A 19,363-nucleotide genomic window follows, 5' to 3' on the forward strand; every position below is an offset into this window, starting at 1 on the left:
ATCACTTTCCGCAGATGGAGGATCCCACAGGCTCAGTTCAACACATCAGATATTTAATCTGTCGTCTTACCCCTCAGTTGAGAGCTGATCTGAGTCAATTAACTAGTAGATTCCCAGTTTATCTGTCGCCCGAGATTCTGACACAATCATAGATTTACTTTAAGATATATCAAATTAAACATTTCTGTCGTTTCACCAAAGACGGCCAGCTGGAGCTTGGCATTTCATCCATTAATGCTGTTGATGCGCTTATTGACCACAGGAGGGAGCCGGTGTCAGCTGTCTTATTTAACGTAATAAAAAGGGATTTCTGAATATGTTAAAATGAGCTAGAGGCATTATAACTGTGTAAATGACCCAACCTGAAGTCACTTTCATTCATTCTGTAGGTGGAAATAACACGATTCCTCTGGTAGAAACTGTGCAGTTTATCATCCGCTCCACTAGGCGGCGTAAGCGCCTTTCACGTTCAACATGACACGATTTTTTGTCAACAACATGACACGTGATGACAGTCGCCAGCTCGCGACAACACATTCTTACCGTTTTAAGGCCATTAAAGTATAAATCCTGCAGATGACAGCTCACTGACAGACTCATAATGTCACTCAACAGCACATATTCCAGCACATCTGCAAAACAACCGACAATCTCTGTTATAAAGTGCAGGAATCAAGAAAGTAACGCGACTCACCTGTAAGTCACTTTCCACATAAAGGGATTTTCTCTTGTCGCTACTACACATTATATCAGTCATAATTTGAATTTAAGTTTGTGTTGATGTATCATTCGAATGTGTCGAAGCAGGGCTCAGGTTTTTATTCAGCAGCATTTGCTCATGTTTTTTTAAACACTATCTTTATTGTTTTGTAGATCTGGAATTCTCTGGCTCGGACTTCCTCTAGTGGCGAACCAGTGAAATGTCCAAATGTTTCAAAACATACACGACGTAAAGAAACCTAAAATCACATGACTTTATGCAAACATTTTGAAGCTTCATAATGATTGTCAGAATATAAAGCAAAGTACATAAAAGACCATAAAACACACTAATAAACCAGTAGGTATGGCTCAGAGGATGATCATCTGTTTCTCTTACATGAAAGTGTGGGTTTGAAGTTTTTAATAAATAAAACCTTTCCTAAACCCACATAATACTTCCAAGACTCAGTGGCACAGGAGGTAAAGTGTTGTTTTCATTGTGAAGACCCGAGTTCAAATCCCTCTATTGCTGATGTTAAATCCCACAAACTGCATTATATCCAACAAAACTACCCAAATGCCAACACTGCGCTTAGCCATGAGGCCATGATGGTGCAGTGGTTAAACACATGTCAGTTGGAGATGTGACTGTGATAAAGGCTTGGGTTCAAATCCACTATTGCTGATGTTAAATTCCACAATTTGCATTATATCCAACAAAACTTGCCACATGCCAATACTCTGCATGAAAGCCATAATGGTGCAGTGGCTAAACACATGTCAGTTGTAGATGAGACTATGATAAAGGCTTGGGTTCAAAACCCACTATTGCTAAAGTTAAATCCCAAATATTTCCTAATACCCAAACAAAACTTCCCAAATGCCAATATTGTGCGTGAAAGCCGTGGTGGTGTAGTGGTTAAACACAAGGCAGTTATGGATAAGACTGTGATAAAGGCTTGGGTTCAAATCCCACTATTGCTCATCTTAAATCCTACAAATTGAATTATATCCAACAAAACTTCATAAATAACACCATTCAGTGTGAAAGCCATGACGGTGCAGTGGCTAAACACACATTACTTGTGGGTGAAGCTGCGATAAAGACTTGGGTTCAAACCCCACTTCAGCAGGTTGGCTCTCTGTGAGTCCTCCTGCAGCAGCACTTTAACTGGTTTATTGTCACACACAGGTGAAGAGTGAAATATAAGTTCCTTCACATGTCCTGACAAGAGATCTGTGGCTCACAGGTAAGAGCGCTGCCTCACGGTTTCAGAGGTTGCTGGTTCGAGTCCAGCCAGATCTCTGCGATATGAATGAATGGTGTGGTGTGAGTGAGAAGGCGTGGGGGATCATGGGGTCCCCCCCTGACCGCCAGCACAATGTCCAGCAGCGGTTATACTTTTGCCTGAAAAAAATTAAATTGGCGATTAAAAAAAATTAATTCACCCTTCCTTCCCCACCTACTTAGGTTACCATCATTTGATTTTCAAAGGGCTGTCCCTTCAAAAAGAAAATGATGGTAACCTACACATTTACACGCCAACAACACACTGACAAGTTAGAAGCATTACCTGTGCCTGAGCAGATGTCCATCATACAGTGAATGTCTGTCCACACGTCCCTGAGTGTAACGCTCCAAACACATCTCTTATTCTGTAGGGCAAAGATATAAATCAACAAAGACATCGCTCCATATTGTACTACTAGGTTTAAACTTGAATTACGTTATCTTTAGGAAGCAGCTAACATGTTAAAGACAAACTGTCTCTTTGCTTTAAGTTTAGTGAAAAAAGAGAGCTCAATGGTTGGCTCTAATATTTCCAACAGAACAAGTTGATTTTTAGTGTTTAGAACCTTTAACTCTGCAGTGGCTTCTTTTAAAATTGTTACGTTAAAGTATATTTTAACCTGAAGATTATTGTAGTTAGGTAAATCAATTAAAATAGGGATAATCCACGACTAGATTTTAATAGACAACGAGGAGGCAAAGAACCACCCAACGTGTTTAATGCATAGCTTTGTTGTGAATTATCCCACTTTTACCATGGTCATTTGCCCGCATTGACAACTTAAAGGGATAGTTCACCCTGAAATGAAAATAAAGCCATCTTTTACTCACCCTGCTGTAGGGATGGCTCGATACCACAATTTTGTCTTCGGTACGGTACCACAATCTAATACCGAAGTACCGATATTAAATCGATACCATACAGGGTCTGAATTTTGATGCGGGTATTGTGCATAATTTTGCTCACTCTCGCAAGTTTTGGGTTTATGAAGCGGGAAATTACCGCAAATGTTTATTATTAAATTAATCAACAAAGATTGTCACATCAATCAGTCATTTGGAAACTTTTTTGTAAGTAATTTCAGCATTACTGCGCGTCTCCATTGCTTCTGGCTTGAAAAGACATCGCACCTGCACTATAAAAGCAATCTGCGCGCTCAGATTCAACACTTTCGCTTCCGTTGCGGGACAAATGACGGAAATCACTGCCCACGTCTTTTTAAACCTCGCCAATTTGAACATGCAAGCGATTTTATAGCATTTCGTAATACATATGGGATGAGAGCTCTTTGAGAGAGAGAGTTTTCTTTGCGCTCATGCCAACAACAAACACACACACACAAGCCTAAAGAGCTCGCGCATTCCAAATTAAGTTGTTTTTCCTCAGTCAAATACACACAAAATTATGTCAAAATGTCAATCTTTAGTGAGTAGTTACATAAACACAGTTGGGTATGTCTTTCGCGGATGTAAATAGTGCAATAGTATGCGTGCAAATACTATGAGGTCTAAACGTCACTGGTTGAAACGAATGCTGGAGATTTCTTTATATTTAAACGATACGATCTTATGTATGTGCGTTAATCAGTGTTAAAAGAAAAATGTCTAAATTAGATCGTTAGAATTATGCACTCACCTGTCGATCTCTTAATGTCTTACAAGTCAGGAATTAAGTGGCAGATGCTTGGCAAGGTTTGATGGTTCTTCAGCAGTTTTATAAGCAAAGTAATTCCAAATTTCACGTCTACTCCTGTCTTTATTAATGAGTTTTGTGCGTGTTGAGTGAGATTCAACTGCTGTATTCATCTTGTTCTGTTGCCACATTTGCCGGTTTCGCGTCAGTTTGGGTAGCGCGCTGCCACCTAGCGGTGAACTTCGGAACAGCAGCATATACCGAAATGAGCAAAATCATGATATCGTACCGTTTGAAATAAAATATATACCGGTATTTTTGCAGTACCGGTATACCGCGCATCCCTACCCTGCTGTTGTTCCAATGCCCTATGTCCTTCTATCTTTGTTGGACCTCAAAAGGAGAAAAAAAAAAAAAAAACTCCTGCATGCACTTCTCCATATAATGGCAGTGAATGGCGACCAGGCTAAAACTTTACAAAAAGGATACAAAAGCATGACACAGGGAGATGCGCGCCATGTATGGAAAGTGTTCAAGAGGCATACTATAAGGTTTTGCAAGAAAGAAACCTCATTATTCAGTGAAAATACTGAGCTCGCCGTTACTCTGTGTGTGTTCCTGTGAGTGTGTGCGAGCCATCAGCAGCATGCAATGTTGTCATGACAACCGGTACACAACATTCACTTCAGGAGGTTTACCTTATTATTAGTATTAATGTATTATTTCTTATTATTTATGTTATGAAGAGAGGAGAGTCAAGTTTGTTTCTATTGAGCCTCATTTCTCAAAATGGTGCGTGTGTGTGTTTATCCTGGGTGCCATGACAACAGTGCGGCTGCTGACGGCTCGCACACACTCACAGGAACGCGCACAGAGTCACGGCCAAACTCAGTATTTTCACTGAATAATGAGGTTTCTTTCTCGCAAATTCTTATAGCATGCCTCCTGAACACTTTACATACAGTGAGGAAAATAAGTATTTGAACACCCTGCTATTTTGCAAGTTCTCCCACTTAGAAATCATTGAGGGGTCTGAAATTGTCATCGTAGGTGCATATCCACTGTGAGAGACATAATCAAAAAAAAAAAAATCCAGAAATCACAATGTATGATTTTTTAACTATTTATTTGTATGATACAGCTCCAAATAAGTATTTGAACACCTGAGAAAATCAATGTTAATATTTGGTACAGTAGCCTTTGTTTGCAATTACAGAGGTCAAACGTTTCCTGTAATTTTTCACCAGGTTTGCACACACTGCAGGAGGGATTTTGGCCCACTTCTCCCAACAGATCTTCTCTAGATCAGTCAGGTTTCTGGCCAGTCGCTGAGAAACACGGAGTCTGAGCTCCCTCCAAAGATTCTCTATTGGGTTTAGGTCTGGAGACTGGCTAGGCCATGCCAGAACCTTGATATGCTTCTTACAGAGCCACTCCTTGGTTATCCTGGCTGTGTGCCTCGGGTCATTGTCATGTTGGAAGACCCAGCCTCGACCCATCTTCAATGCTCTAACTGAGGGAAGGAGGTTGTTCCCCAAAATCTCACAATACATGGCCCCGGTCATCTTAATACAGTGCAGTCACCCTGTCTCATGTGCAGAAAAACACCCCCAAAGCATGATGCTACCACCCCCATGCTTCACAGTAGGGATGGTGTTCTTGGGATGGTACTCATCAGTCTTCTTCCTCCAAACACGTTTAGTGGAATTATGACCAAAAAGTTCTATTTTGGTCTCATCTGACCACATGACTTTCTCCCATGACTCCTCTGGATCATCCAAATTGTCATTGGCAAACTTAAGACGGGCCTGGACATGTGCTGGTTTAAGCAGGGGAACCTTCCGTGCCATGCATGATCTCAAACCATGACGTCTTAGTGTATTACCAACAGTAACCTTGGAAACGGTGGTCCCAGCTCTTTTCAGGTCATTGACCAGCTCCTCCCGTGTAGTTCTGGGCTGATTTCTCACCTTTCTTAGGATCATTGAGACCCTACGAGGTGAGATCTTGCATGGAGCCCCAGTCCGAGGGAGATTGACAGTCATGTTTAACTTCTTCCATTTTCTAATGATTGCTCCAACAGTGGACCTTTTTTCACCAAGCTGCTTGGCAATTTCCCCGTAGCCTTTTCCAGCCTTGCGGAGGTGTACAATTTTGTCTCTAGTGTCTTTGGACAGCTCTTTGGTCTTGGCCATGTTAGTAGTTGGAATCTTACTGATTGTATGGGGTGGACAGGTGTCTTTATGCAGCTAACGACCTCAAACAGGTGCATCTAATTTAGGATAATAAATGGAGTGGAGGTGGACATTTTAAAGGCAGACTAACAAGTCTTTGGGGATCAGAATTCTAGCTGATAGACAGGTGTTCAAATACTTATTTGCAGCTGTATCATACAAATAAATAGTTTAAAAAAATCATACATTGTGATTTCTGGAATTTTTTTTTTTAGATTATGCAGATTATCCCTCACAGTGGACATGGACCTACGATGACAATTTCAGACCCCTCCATGATTTCTAAGTGGGAGAACTTGCAAAATAGCAGGGTGTTCAAATACTTATTTTCCTCACTGTATATTGCGCGCATCTCTCTGTATCCTTGCGTGATAGTTTTGTACCCTTTTTGTAATGTTTTTAGCCTGGTTGCCATTCACTGCCATTTTATGGAGGAGCCAGGATGTTTTTTTATTTTATTTCTGCTTTTGAGGTCAGAAAAAGATAGAAGGACATAGGGCATTGGAACAACAGCAGGGTGAGAAAAAAATACCTTTATTTTAATTTCCGGGTGAACTATCCCTTTAAAGCAATAGGTTACTGTTCGTGACCCCAGTTCTCTGAGTGGAGAGATCCACCTATGGGAAGGGCATCCGTACCTGACCTCTGCAGAAGCATCCAACTGCACCAAGTCTGGCATGACAGACAGAAGCGTGTGCCCAATGCCAGGTAAGGGACCTGCCCCTTACCAGAGTGTATAAAGCACCTGCATGCACTATCTTTCCTCAGTGAGCATATTCACTTCTTGGTGGATCTCTCTACTCAATGTTTCAGGGAACCAGGGTTATGAACAGTAACCTATTGTTCTCTTTCATCAACTCATTTTCGAAATCCACCTATTGGAGATACACTGTAGATCAACTGACACGTCACAAAGTAGCAGACCATACACAAATTGAGGATGCAACCCAGCAATGAAAGAAATTACGTGGTAGAAATTACATTAATGAATAAACCTGGCAAACACATAATGATGAAATTGTATGGTGCCAGGTGAGGGTACAAATAACATGCTTAGTGACATAAGCTGGGCTAGGCAGTCCGGGCTTAAAGAGGGGTAGAGGGCCTATGAGCACAAGCTCAAACCCAGGACAGAATGAGCTACCGGGGTCCTGGTGACATCGAGTCGGTAGTATCTGACAAACATATGGGGAGAGGCCCAGCTTGCAGCGGCCCATATGTCCTGAAAGCAAACTCCCTTGAACAGGGCCCAGGAGGCAGCCATACCCCTAGTGGAGTGTGCTCTGAGAACGGACAAGACACAAATCATCCAACCTCGGATCCACCTTGCATGTGAACACTGGGAAGCATTTTGGCATAAAGGCCGGGTTAGGCATGAGAAAAAACATATCACCGCTGAGAGAGAATTTAGTGCACAAGGAATGAACAGAGAAGCTATGTTAGGATTTTGAACGATCCCCGCTATTCTCAGCTGTGCTAAACCCACCTCCGCACACAGACAGAACACTCTCAGACTGAGAGCAAGCCCGAAAGGAAGAACTCTGAACTAGTAACATATGCCTTGGTAGGCAAAACGAATACATTTCATATGTGTGGCGGATAAATGCTTATGTGGAAAAAAGCTTCTTTCAGATCGATCGTGGATCGTACATTTTTAAATTGTATTTCCTCAAATGTTTGTTCAACACTCTGAGATCCAGCAAAGGATGAAGAGAACCGTTTTTCTTTGAAATCAGGACAGCAGTGATAGCCTCCGACCACTCGCACCATCCCCTTCTCGAGAAGAGATCTCGTCTTTTAGAGTGTGAGCGGAGCTTTCTGTGTGAGAAGTCAGCTGAAATGTGGGGGTTTTCTGGCAAACTGAAGTCTGTTGCCCTTCATTATAGTTCGAATCACTCATTCGGAAGCCGAACCCGGACTGCCAGGCTGTTACATGATTCAAGAGTCCCCACATTCCCCAGAGAATTGCATAGGTCTGCTAATTCGGCCGGATCGTTCATTTGTGATACGATGGCATCATATAGTGGACAACTTAGGGGCGACACGTGTGCTCTCTCATTAACAAATTCATTTGATTCGTTACATTTTTTGTGTGTTGGGGAACACTGGGGCTGAAGCCTTTATTCAACTTGTGAGATGTACGTGTAGGGAGCTGTGTGGGGACACTGCTTGTGCACACTTTCTCAATGTTTTCCCTTTTAAAATCGCCCAACGGATGTGTGTGGTGGGGGGGTTGGGGCGCACTGGGAACTGTAAAGCCTCTTCAAACAATGCGCAACTCCTCGCTATTAGGGAGATCTGATAGGTTGAGCCACAGCACATGCTCACCGAATTGGAGAAGACCATCGGAATGGGCAGTAAAATTCAAACGGCTGGCTGGCGTGACAGAGGGAACGAGCGAGAAAAAAGACAGGCAGTGAAGTGCAGCGTGGGTGGTGTAAAATAAAGAAAATGTAAAATATCAACATTAGGTGTAACTGAAACTTTTTTTTTTTTTTTTACTTTACTCTCAAGTTTCAATTTCAAAACACATCTAAGAATATCTGGTTACACATTTATCTTGCAAAAACCACATATATTTTAACATTAACATCTGAACAGGTTTGCTGAGCGTATACGGCCAAACTAAGAGATAGAGAAAAAGCAGTTTAACACACCTGGATTTTTGCCAGAAGCCTTGAAGAGCTACAGTGTTTCCATAGTCATGTGACCGGATGTTGATCTTCTGCTCAATGACTCAAATGAACAGCAAGAGTCTCAACCCAAGGAGGTCTAAACATAAATATTTATATATAAATATAATGCTGTAAACGCTGACAAACAAAAGTCAGAAAAATCTAGATCTTGATGTTTACATATGTTTTCAGTTGAGCATCATATTAGATAAACCAGGCTTTTATGTCTCATATAATATGCCATAAGCTTGTTCAAACGAACCACACCTAACTGCCAAAGGTCCAGAATTTAAGTCATTTTTTGTAATAAACAAGTGTTCTTTTAAGTAATGACTGCCAATAATTTTATATTTTTCCAATGTGTAGGCTAGAAAGTGATTAATAAAAAATATTCTAAATACCCTATGCTTTGTTGACTGCTTTAGGAGAGGAAGAGAGGGCAAGATAAGGAGAATGAGAGAAAAAAGAAAGAGTGATGGAGATGAGGAGAGCAGGAATTGACAAATAATTTAGTGCTCACTGACTTCGTTTTAAAGCCATTTCTCTTTTTTTTTTGGCCTTCAAACATCTTAAAATGCAGATATGTAGATCAGAGAAATCACATTTTTCGCTGGGGAGCATGCCCCCAAACCCCCCTGACTACCTAGTGTGTGTGTGTGTGTGTGTGTGTGTGTGTGTGTGTGTGTGTGTGTGTGTGTGTGTGTGTGTGTGTGTGTGTGTGTGTGTGTGTGTGTACGCAGTACACATAATTAAAGCACCTATGCTTCCTGACCAATTATAAGTCAGTGATGCCAAATAACTGTGTGTGTTTCGACTGAAAAAGGTGGTACATGATCTTGGTTAGTAATTTGACAACATTGTAGTAAATATTTTCTGTGCATCAAAAAGTATGCTCATTAAGAAAACAGCAGACAAGATAATCCCACTTTTTGGAAAAAAAGATCCCCCCCTTTCACTAGGCTGGCTACGGGCCTGCAATACAATTCAATGATAATTGAGAGATGTAAGATCATTTGAGTCATTTATTATTGCATATACTTAATGTCCATAAGAGGGAGCTGTCAAATAACACGTATAAAAAACCTTAATATAAGCTGCTTGACTCTTGCAAATTGTACCAACACAACAACAAAACGCTATTTGTTAACAAAAAAGATGAAAACATCTACTTTACCAATTACACAAATCATTAAAAAAAAAAGAGTCTTGTAAGATGATCTTTTGTCCCGTATTTGTGTTTGGACCATGTGCCTTTTGTTTAACACATCAGACATTTTATCTGTCTTACCCTTCCAGTTGAATTAACCAGTTAATTATCCAGTAGATCCCAAGTTTATCTGCCGGTCCAGATCCTGACAAAATCATGGATTTGCTTTTGTGTTTTCTCATCAACAACTAGCAACTAACACTTCCGGCTTGGCGTTTCACGCATTATTGCTGCTGATACACTGATTAACCTCAGGAGGGAGCCGGTGATCACCTTTCTTTTACATTGAACGTAATAAATAGGGATTTTTGTTTTGACTATGAAAAGTTTAAAGTAAGCTAGACGTCTAAGAACTGAATAAACGATCCAACTTATACTGTGATTTTCAGTGTTACCAATAAGACGACTTGTCTGGTAGAAACTGTGCAGTGTACCACCTGCTCCACTAGGCGGCGTAGCGCGTTTCACGTTCAGCGTGACACCTTTGAATTATTGTCAACAACAACTTGACTCCCGATGACATGACATTCTGATAGTTTTAAGGCCATTAAAGTACAAATCCTGCAGATGACAGCTCAGTGACAGACTCATAATGTCACTCAACAGCACATATTCCAGCACATCTGCAAAACAACCGACGCACACTGTTTGAAAGTGCAGGAATCGAGAAAGTCACGCGACTCACCTGTAAGTCCAGTAAGTCACTTTCCACATAGTGTTTTTCTCTTGTAAAGTCGCTACTACACATTATAAAGCAGTCATAATTTGAATTTAAGTTTAAGTTTGTGTTGATGTATCATTCTTCTGAATGTGTCAAAGCAGGGTTTTAATGTGTATGCTAGATTTGTTTAGGTAATGCTGCTCTTTGTCAGACACTGTCATTCATTCACTGTTTAAAAGTCTGACTTTAACCCTGCTGTTGCATGATCTTTATCATATAAATCGAAAGAGGTGATTCCTATAAAGCTTATAAAGTAGAATAATAAGCAGTAGAACTTTTTATCTGCTGATGTTGTGTTGTCACTGTAGTTAAAGGGATAGTTCACCCAAAAATGAAAATTTTGTCAGTAATTACTCAATGTTGTTCCAAACCAGTTAGACCTTAGTTCATCTTCAGAACACAAATTAAGATACTTTTGATGAAATCCGAGAGCTTTCTGAACCCACAGCAACAAAATGACCACTTTCAAGGCCCTGAAAGGTAGTAAAGAGATCGTTAAAATAGTCCATGTGACTCCAGTGGTTCAACCTTAATGTTATGAAGCGACAAGAATAGTTTTTGTGTGCAAAACCATTCTTCTCTTCCATGACACTCTCGACTCTCGACATGACATGTGGTGCTCAGCCAATAGTGAGCCGCCGTTCTGCCGTAGAACTCGGAAGCGCAAAACACAGCCGGGACTGAGTGGCAGAAGAGCTGCTGCATGACTAGATTTAATTGGGGAAAACACGAGTAAAACAAACGGTTATCAGTTTAAACTAGTGCTGTCAAAATTAGCTTGTTAACTCTTTATTTTTAATTATTTTTTTCTTCAGTTTAACAAGCTAAAAATATTTAATGCAGCATCCGTTTTTCTATACTCCTAGCATTACATTATATGATCACGCTCTTATTCATGCAAATGCTTTTAAACCATTCCAGCGTGACAAGACAAAAGGCGAATGTGCTGTCTGTGAATATCCTGGGTGCATCTCAATCACCTCAATCACAGTGTCATAGGTCGTGAATCGTGTACATGAACGTGGCTGACTCTCTGACCAGTGCCCTGACTCTGACCTAGGAAGCTGATTGAGACACAGCCCTTGTCTGAAAGACGCGTGCCAGAACAGGGCTCCAGACTGCGACTAAAACGGTCGCATTTGCGACCAAAAATATTAATTTGCGAGTGATATTTTTGCTGAGATCGCCATTGGCGACCAGTCTTGTTGTGTGTTGACGTAATAAAATGAGACGACGCGCAGCAAAGTTACAGATGAAAAAACCTCGCTGAGTCGGAGCGCCAAAATTAGCGTCAGAAACGGATGTCAAAACGGAAAATATCATGCTTTTTCAAAGCCCTCATCTCTATCAAGCAACAACACTGACGGCTGTGCCAGCAGGAGAGAGATAGAAAGCGACAGAGACGTGTCAATGAATGAATATCCAAGTACCCTACTCTACTTGTAAAAGTGCAGGAAGGCTGTGTGGACGCCAACTAATCAGTCACAATTCTCGTTTTTAATTGATACTGATACTTATTCTCAATATATTTTACTCTTATTAAACTTTTCTGTTACTGGCAGTAACAGAAAAGTTTAATAAGAGTAAAATATATTACTACTATATATTACTATAATATATATTACTAATATATATTACTGCCTTAACTTCACAGGAATGCGCAAAACGTATCACCGCCCTGCCCGACGGGCTATTTTAAATAGTGAATAAAATTCCTTTCTTGCTTTGCATTGTTGACTCTCTTAACTTGTTATCTGAAGGAAAAATAAGATCACGGATGTTTTTGATCATGCTTATTTGTCCGCAGTGAAGTTTAGCGGATGTATGTGTGTGCGTGGATTTTTTTGAGTGTGTTTGTGATGAGCGGATCATAACATTGTAAATAATTACGGGTGGATGAGAGATAAATAATGAATGTGTTGATATTATTAAAGACACAGAACTCTCATTTCACTGTAAAACGCAACGAATTTGCGTCACTCTTTCACTTTCAAAACCAGCGTCTATTCAGGGAAAACAAATCAAGGATAAGATATGCTTAGAGCACCTCCTAGTGGACAGTATATATAACGCAAAGGAAAAATCCTACATGAGATATTGCTTAAAGATGTAACACTTTTACCTAAAAAATATACACTAGAAATGATTCTGATAAGAATTGTCCAACATAGTGATTGGAAATATCAACATGTTTAAAACTTTTTTCTTCAGGTTCTATTTTGCCAAATTTACCAAATTAACAAAAGGAAAGAAATAAAATAAAGTAAAATGTGGGAGCGTTTTAGTGAAGTAGTTTAACAAGACAAATCAAGTGTTGGGTAGCCTATGTGATGTGTAACAGCTGTGAAGCGCTCCATGTATATGACAATAAATTAATAAAGCCTATAGTGGAGAAAACTGCGAAAATCGCTGTGTGTGTGTGTGTGTGGTGTTGTTAAAATGTTAAGAGGCGCATAGATTTAAGTTGTTTCAGTTCTACACAGGCAAAAAAGACACAAAAAAAATTGTTTTACTTAACCTGTTGTCTTAATGAGAAAGAATGGAAGAAGCCAAAAATGAAATTCAGCACCGCCCATATAAGTGCACATGAAAAATTAAAATGCGTTTATTCTTTTGTGGCACTTGAAAAAGTGATTTGGCGCCTAAGTTTTTCCCTTATAGGAGCCAATGGCTCCTTAATTGATATTTTTGTCTGGAGCCCTGCCAGAATCTAGCTCTCTTTCTCGTTTGAACGAACAATAACACACACAAGAATGGCAAAATGCCCATTTTGTTGAGTATTTTGATAAGAGCAGTCTTAAATTATTTAAAAAACATCTTAAATGAGCTTAAAAGAGTTGTGGAGAAATTGAGATGCGCGTGTCAGCGCGTCAGATTTTAAAGGAACAGCAGGGACTAATGTTTCCTGTCATTAATGTTAGTCTCAGAACAGAGGTAACTAACAGAAAATGTTAGCTTTAATAAGGAGTTATTCTATATTTAATTTATTATTTATGCAGTGCAGACAGTTTGATAACTTATAATAAGTTTATGTGAAGATTATTTTAAGTTCACTTGAAACTGATATAGCTTTTAATTGTGCTGTAATGTTGAATGTCTATCATTAATGTTTAAAAAAAAATCAGAGACATCAGTTGCAGTTTTAGTATCAGTGATACTAGCCTTCATAAAGGCCATTACAACACATATTTCAAATATACTGTATTTAAGCTGTTTCTACATTCATTTGTAACAGTGAAATAAAAATATAAAAAAACACAGATGTTTTTAATTGCGATTTAATTACAGAAAAAATGTGCGATTAATTTGTAAAATTGTTTTAATCGATTGACAGCACTAGTTTAAACTAAAGGTTGGACTCGATATAGTTACAATCCTTACAACTTGCCAAAGATTCAGTGATCCATGGATAATGACATGCAGCCAGGAATCGTGTTTTCCTGACATTTATACGAGCCTGATTTCGATACATAAATATTTATCACTGTCAGTCATCACAATTTCGAGAGTGAATCCCGCATGTATATAATATTTACTCTTTGTTGAAGAGGATTTGCACGCATGCAGAACTCAGCACTGGACAAATACTCGAGCGGTGAGTGGATTCTAACTTCAACACCTGCGATTGGCCATTGCGTTCCAGAAATCAACATTTCTCTGATCGGCTACATTACTCACCGATGAGAAAACACGTTGGAAATTGAAGATACTGCACAATGCTGCCTCTCAGTCTTTTTGCCACTCAGTGGGCCTAACCGCAGTCACTCCGGCCGACGGTTCTGTCACATGCATAACCTCTATAGTTATGCAACAACGTAAATAATGTAAGAGAGTGACAGGGAAGAGAAGATATGGTTGTATGCGGAAGACATGCGCACAGTATTCTTGTCGCTTCATAACATTAAGGTTGAACCACTGGAGTCACATGGACTATTTTAACAATCTCTGTACTACCTTTCTGGGCCTTGAAAGTGGTCGTTGTGTTGCTGTCTATGTGGGTTCAGAAAGCTCTCGGATTTCATCAAAAATATATCTTAATTTGTGTTCCGCCATTTTCAAGCAGTCATTATGCTCCTCCAGTACCACAAATTTAAAGCTCTGTATATATATATGTGTCTTTTATTATTCATAAATTAATCGAAGTTGTTTAAATTGCATAAACAAAAAAAGGAAGATTGTTTGTGCTATTATAAAATTGAAAATGTATATGTACAATATGGAGCAACATCTGTTGATTTATATATTTGCCCTACAGAATAAGAGATGTGTTTGGAGCGTTACACTCAGGGACGTGTGGACAGACATTCACTGTATGATGGACATCTGCTCAGGCACAGGTAATGCTTCTAACATGTCAGTGTGTTGTTGGCTTGTAAATGTGTAGGTTACCATCATTTTCTTTTTGGAGGGACACCCCTTTGAAAAACAAATGATGGTAACCTAAGTAGGTGGGGAAGGAACGTTGAGTTATTTTTTTTATCGCCAATTTCATTTTTTTCAGGCAAAAGTATAACCACTGCTGGACATTGTGCTGGCGGTCAGGGGGGGACCCCATGATCCCCCACGCCTTCTCACTCACACCACACCATTCATTCATATCGCAGAGATCTGGCTGGACTCGAACCAGCAACCTCTGAAACCGTGAGGCAGCGCTCTTACCTGTGAGCCACAGATCTCTTGTCAGGACATGTGAAGGAACTTATATTTCACTCTTCACCTGTGTGTGACAATAAACCAGTTAAAGTGCTGCTGCAGGAGGACTCACAGAGAGCCAACCTGCTGAAGTGGGGTTTGAACCCAAGTCTTTATCACAACTTCACCCACAAGTAACGTGTGTTTAGCCACTGCACCATCATGGCTTTCACACTGAATGGTGTTATTTAGGAAGTTTTGTTGGATATAATGCAATTTGTAGGATTTAATATAAGCAATAGTGGGATTCGAACCCAAGTCTTTATCACAGTCACATCTACAACTGACGTGTGTTTAGCCACTGCACCATCATGACTTTCACGCAAAGTACCGGCATTTTGGAAGTTTTGTTGGATATAATGCAGTTTGTAGGATTTAACATCAGCAATAGTGGGATTTGAACCCAAGCCTTTATCGCAGTCTCACCCACAAGTAACGTGTGTTTAGCCACTGCACCATCATGGCTTTCACATTGAATAAAGTTATTTAGGAAGTTTTGTTGGATATAATGCTATTTGTAGGATTTAACATCAGCAATAGTGGGATTTGATCCCAAGCCTTTACCACAGTTTCACCCACAAGTTACGTGTGTTTAGCCACTGCACCATCATGGCTTTCACATTCAGTGTTGCATTTGGGAAGTTTTGTTGGATATAATGCAATTTGTGGGAATTGAAATAAGCAATACTGGGATTTGAACCCAAGCCTTTACCACAATCTCACCCACAAGTAACGTGTGTTTAGCCACTGCACCATCATGGCTTTCACGCAAAGTACCGGCATTTGGGAAGTTTTGTTGGATATAATGCAATTTGTAGGATTTAACATCAGCAATAGTCGGATTTGAACCCAAGCCTTTATCGCAGTCTCACCCACAAGTAACGTGTGTTTAGCCACTGCACCATCATGGCTTTCACATTGAATGAAGTTATTTAGGAAGTTTTGTTGGATATAATGCAATATTTGGGATTTAACTTTAGCAGTAGTGGGATTTGAACCCAGGTCTTTATCACAGTCTCTCCCACAAGTAACGTGTGTTTAGCCACTGCACCATCATGGCTTTCACATTGAATAAAGTTATTTAGGAAGTTTTGTTGGATATAATGCAATTTGTGGGATTTCGCATCAGCAATAGTGGGATTTGAACCCAAGCCTTTACCACAGCCTCACCCACAAGTAACGTGTGTTTAGCCACTGCACCATCATGGCTTTCACATTGAATAAAGTCATTTAGGAAGTTTTGTTGGATATAATGCAATATTTGGGGTTTAACTTTAGCGGTAGTGGGATTTGAACCAAAGCCTTTACCACAGTCTCACCCACAAGTTACGTGTGTTTAGCCACTGCACCATCATGGCTTTCACATTCAGTGTAGCATTTGGGAAGTTTTGTTGGATATAATGCAATTTGTGGGAATTGAAATAAGCAATAGTGGGATTTGAACCCAAGCCTTTACCACAATCTCACCCACAAGTAATGTGTGTTTAGCCACTGCACCATCATGGCATTCACACTGAATGAAGTTATTTAGGAAGTTTTGTTGGATATAATGCAATATTTGGGATTTAACTTTAGCAGTAGAGGGATTTGATCCCAAGCCTTTACCACAGTCTCACCCACAAGTTACGTGTGTTTAGCCACTGCACCATCATGGCTTTCACGTTGCTTGTTGGCTTTTGGGAAGTTTTGTTGGATATAATGCAATTTGTGGGATTTAACTTCAGCAATAGTGGGATTTGATCCCAAGCCTTTACCACAATCTCACCCACAAGTAACGTGTGTTTAGCCACTGCACCATCATGGCTTTCACGCAAAGTACCGGCATTTGGGAAGTTTTGTTGGATATAATGCAATTTGTAGGATTTAACATCAGCAATAGTCGGATTTGAACCCAAGTCTTTATCACAGTCTCATCTACAACTGACGTGTGTGTTTAGCCACTGCACCATCATGGCTTTCACTTTGATTGTTGTCTTTTGGGAAGTTTTGTTGGATATAATGCAATATTTGGGATTTAACTTTAGCAGTAGTGGGATTTGAACCCAGGTCTTTATCACAGTCTCTCCCACAAGTAACGTGTGTTTAGCCACTGCACCATCATGGGTTTCACATTGAATAAAGTTATTTAGGAAGTTTTGTTGGATATAATGCAATTTGTGGGATTTCGCATCAGCAATAGTGGGATTTGAACCCAAGACTTTATCACAGTCTCACCCACAAGTTACGTGTGTTTAGCCACTGCACCATCATGGGTTTCACGTTGATTGTTGGCTTTTGGGAAGTTTTGTTGGATATAATGCAATTTGTGGGATTTAACATCAGCAATAGTGGGATTTGAACCCAAGTCTTTATCACAGTCTCTCCCACAAGTAATGTGTGTTTAGCCACTGCACCATCATGGCTTTCACGTTGATTGTTGGCATTTTGGAAGTTTTGTTGGATATAATGCAATTTGTGGGATTTGAACCCAAGCCTTTACCACAGCCTCACCCCCAAGTAACGTGTGTTTAGCCACTGCACCATCATGGCTTTCACATTGAATAAAGTTATTTAGGAAGTTTTGTTGGATATAATGCAATATTTGGGATTTAACTTTAGCAGTAGTGGGATTTGAACCCAAGTCTTTATCACAGTCTCACCCGCAAGTTACATGTGTTTAGCCACTGCACCATCATGGCTTTCACGTTGATTGTTGGCTTTTGGGAAGTTTTGTTGGATATAATGCAATTTGTGGGATTTAACATAAGCAATAGCAGGATTTGAAACCAAGCCTTTACCACAGTCTCACCCACAAGTAACATGTGTTTAGCCGCTGCCCCATCATGGCTTTCACGCTGAGTGTTGGCATTTGGGAAGTTTTGTTGGATATAATGCAATTTGTTGGATTTAATATGAGCAAGAGTGGATTTGAACCCAAGCCTTTACCACAGTCACATCTACAACTGACATGTGTTTAGCCACTGCACCATCATGGCTTTCAAATTCAGTGTTGGCTTTGGGGAAATTTTGTTGGATATAATGCAATTTTTGGGATTTAATATAAGCAATAGTGGGATTTGAACCCAAGCCTTTACCACAGTCTCACCGACAAGTAACGTGTGTTTAGCCACTGCACCATCATGGCTTCCACATTGAATTAAGTTATTTAGGAAGTTTTGTTGGATATAATGCAATATATTTCGGATTTAACTTTAGCAGTAGTGGGATTTGAACCCAAGTCTTTATCACAGTCTCATCTACAATTGACGTGTGTGTTTAGCCACTGCACCATCATGGCTTTCACGTTGATTGTTGGCATTTTGGAAGTTTTGTTGGATATAATGCAATTTGTGGGATTTCACATCAGCAATAGTGGGATTTGAACCCAAGCCTTTACCACAGCCTCACCCACAAGTAGCGTGTGTTTAGCCACTGCACCATCATGGCTTTCACATTGAATAAAGTTATTTAGGAAGTTTTGTTGGATATAATGCAATATTTGGGATTTAACTTTAGCAGTAGAGGGATTTGATCCCAAGCCTTTACCACAGTCTCACCCACAAGTTACGTGTGTTTAGCCACTGCACCATCATGGCTTTCACGTTGCTTGTTGGCTTTTGGGAAGTTTTGTTGGATATAATGCAATTTGTGGGATTTAACATCAGCAATAGTGGGATTTGATCCCAAGCCTTTACCACAGTTTCACCCACAAGTTACGTGTGTTTAGCCACTGCATCATCATGGCTTTCACACTGAATGAAGTTATTTAGGAAGTTTTGTTGGATATAATGCAATATTTGGGATTTAACTTTAGCAGTAGAGGGATTTGAACCCAAGTCTTTATCACAGTCTCACCCACAAGTTACATGTGTTTAGCCACTGCACCATCATGGGTTTCACGTTGATTGTTGGCTTTTGGGAAGTTTTGTTGGATATAATGCAATTTGTGGGATTTAACTTCAGCAATAGTGGGATTTGATCCCAAGCCTTTACCACAGTTTCACCCACAAGTTACGTGTGTTTAAACACTGCACCATCATGGCTTTCACATTCAGTGTTGCATTTGGGAAGTTTTGTTGGATATAATGCAATTTGTGGGAATTGAAATAAGCAATACTGGGATTTGAACCCAAGCCTTTACCACAATCTCACCCACAAGTAACGTGTGTTTAGCCACTGCACCATCATGGGTTTCACGTTGATTGTTGGCTTTTGGGAAGTTTTGTTGG

At 40.0% G+C, this 19,363-nt stretch overlaps 1 long non-coding RNA gene across 1 annotated transcript; it reads right to left on the reverse strand.

The window, feature by feature from the left end:
• Positions 1-847: 847 nt before the first annotated feature.
• On the reverse strand, positions 848-9,935 carry LOC307127031. Its single transcript, XR_013816587.1, has 4 exons — positions 9,824-9,935; positions 8,518-8,632; positions 2,277-2,358; positions 848-2,110 (listed from the first exon to the last, which is right to left on the reverse strand). It is a non-coding gene; the product is annotated as an uncharacterized lncRNA (long non-coding RNA).
• Positions 9,936-19,363: the final 9,428 nt, after the last annotated feature.

The sequence above is a fragment of the Gobio gobio genome, assembly GCF_949357685.1.
Source record: "Gobio gobio genome assembly, chromosome: 5".
NCBI lineage: Eukaryota > Metazoa > Chordata > Actinopteri > Cypriniformes > Gobionidae > Gobio > Gobio gobio.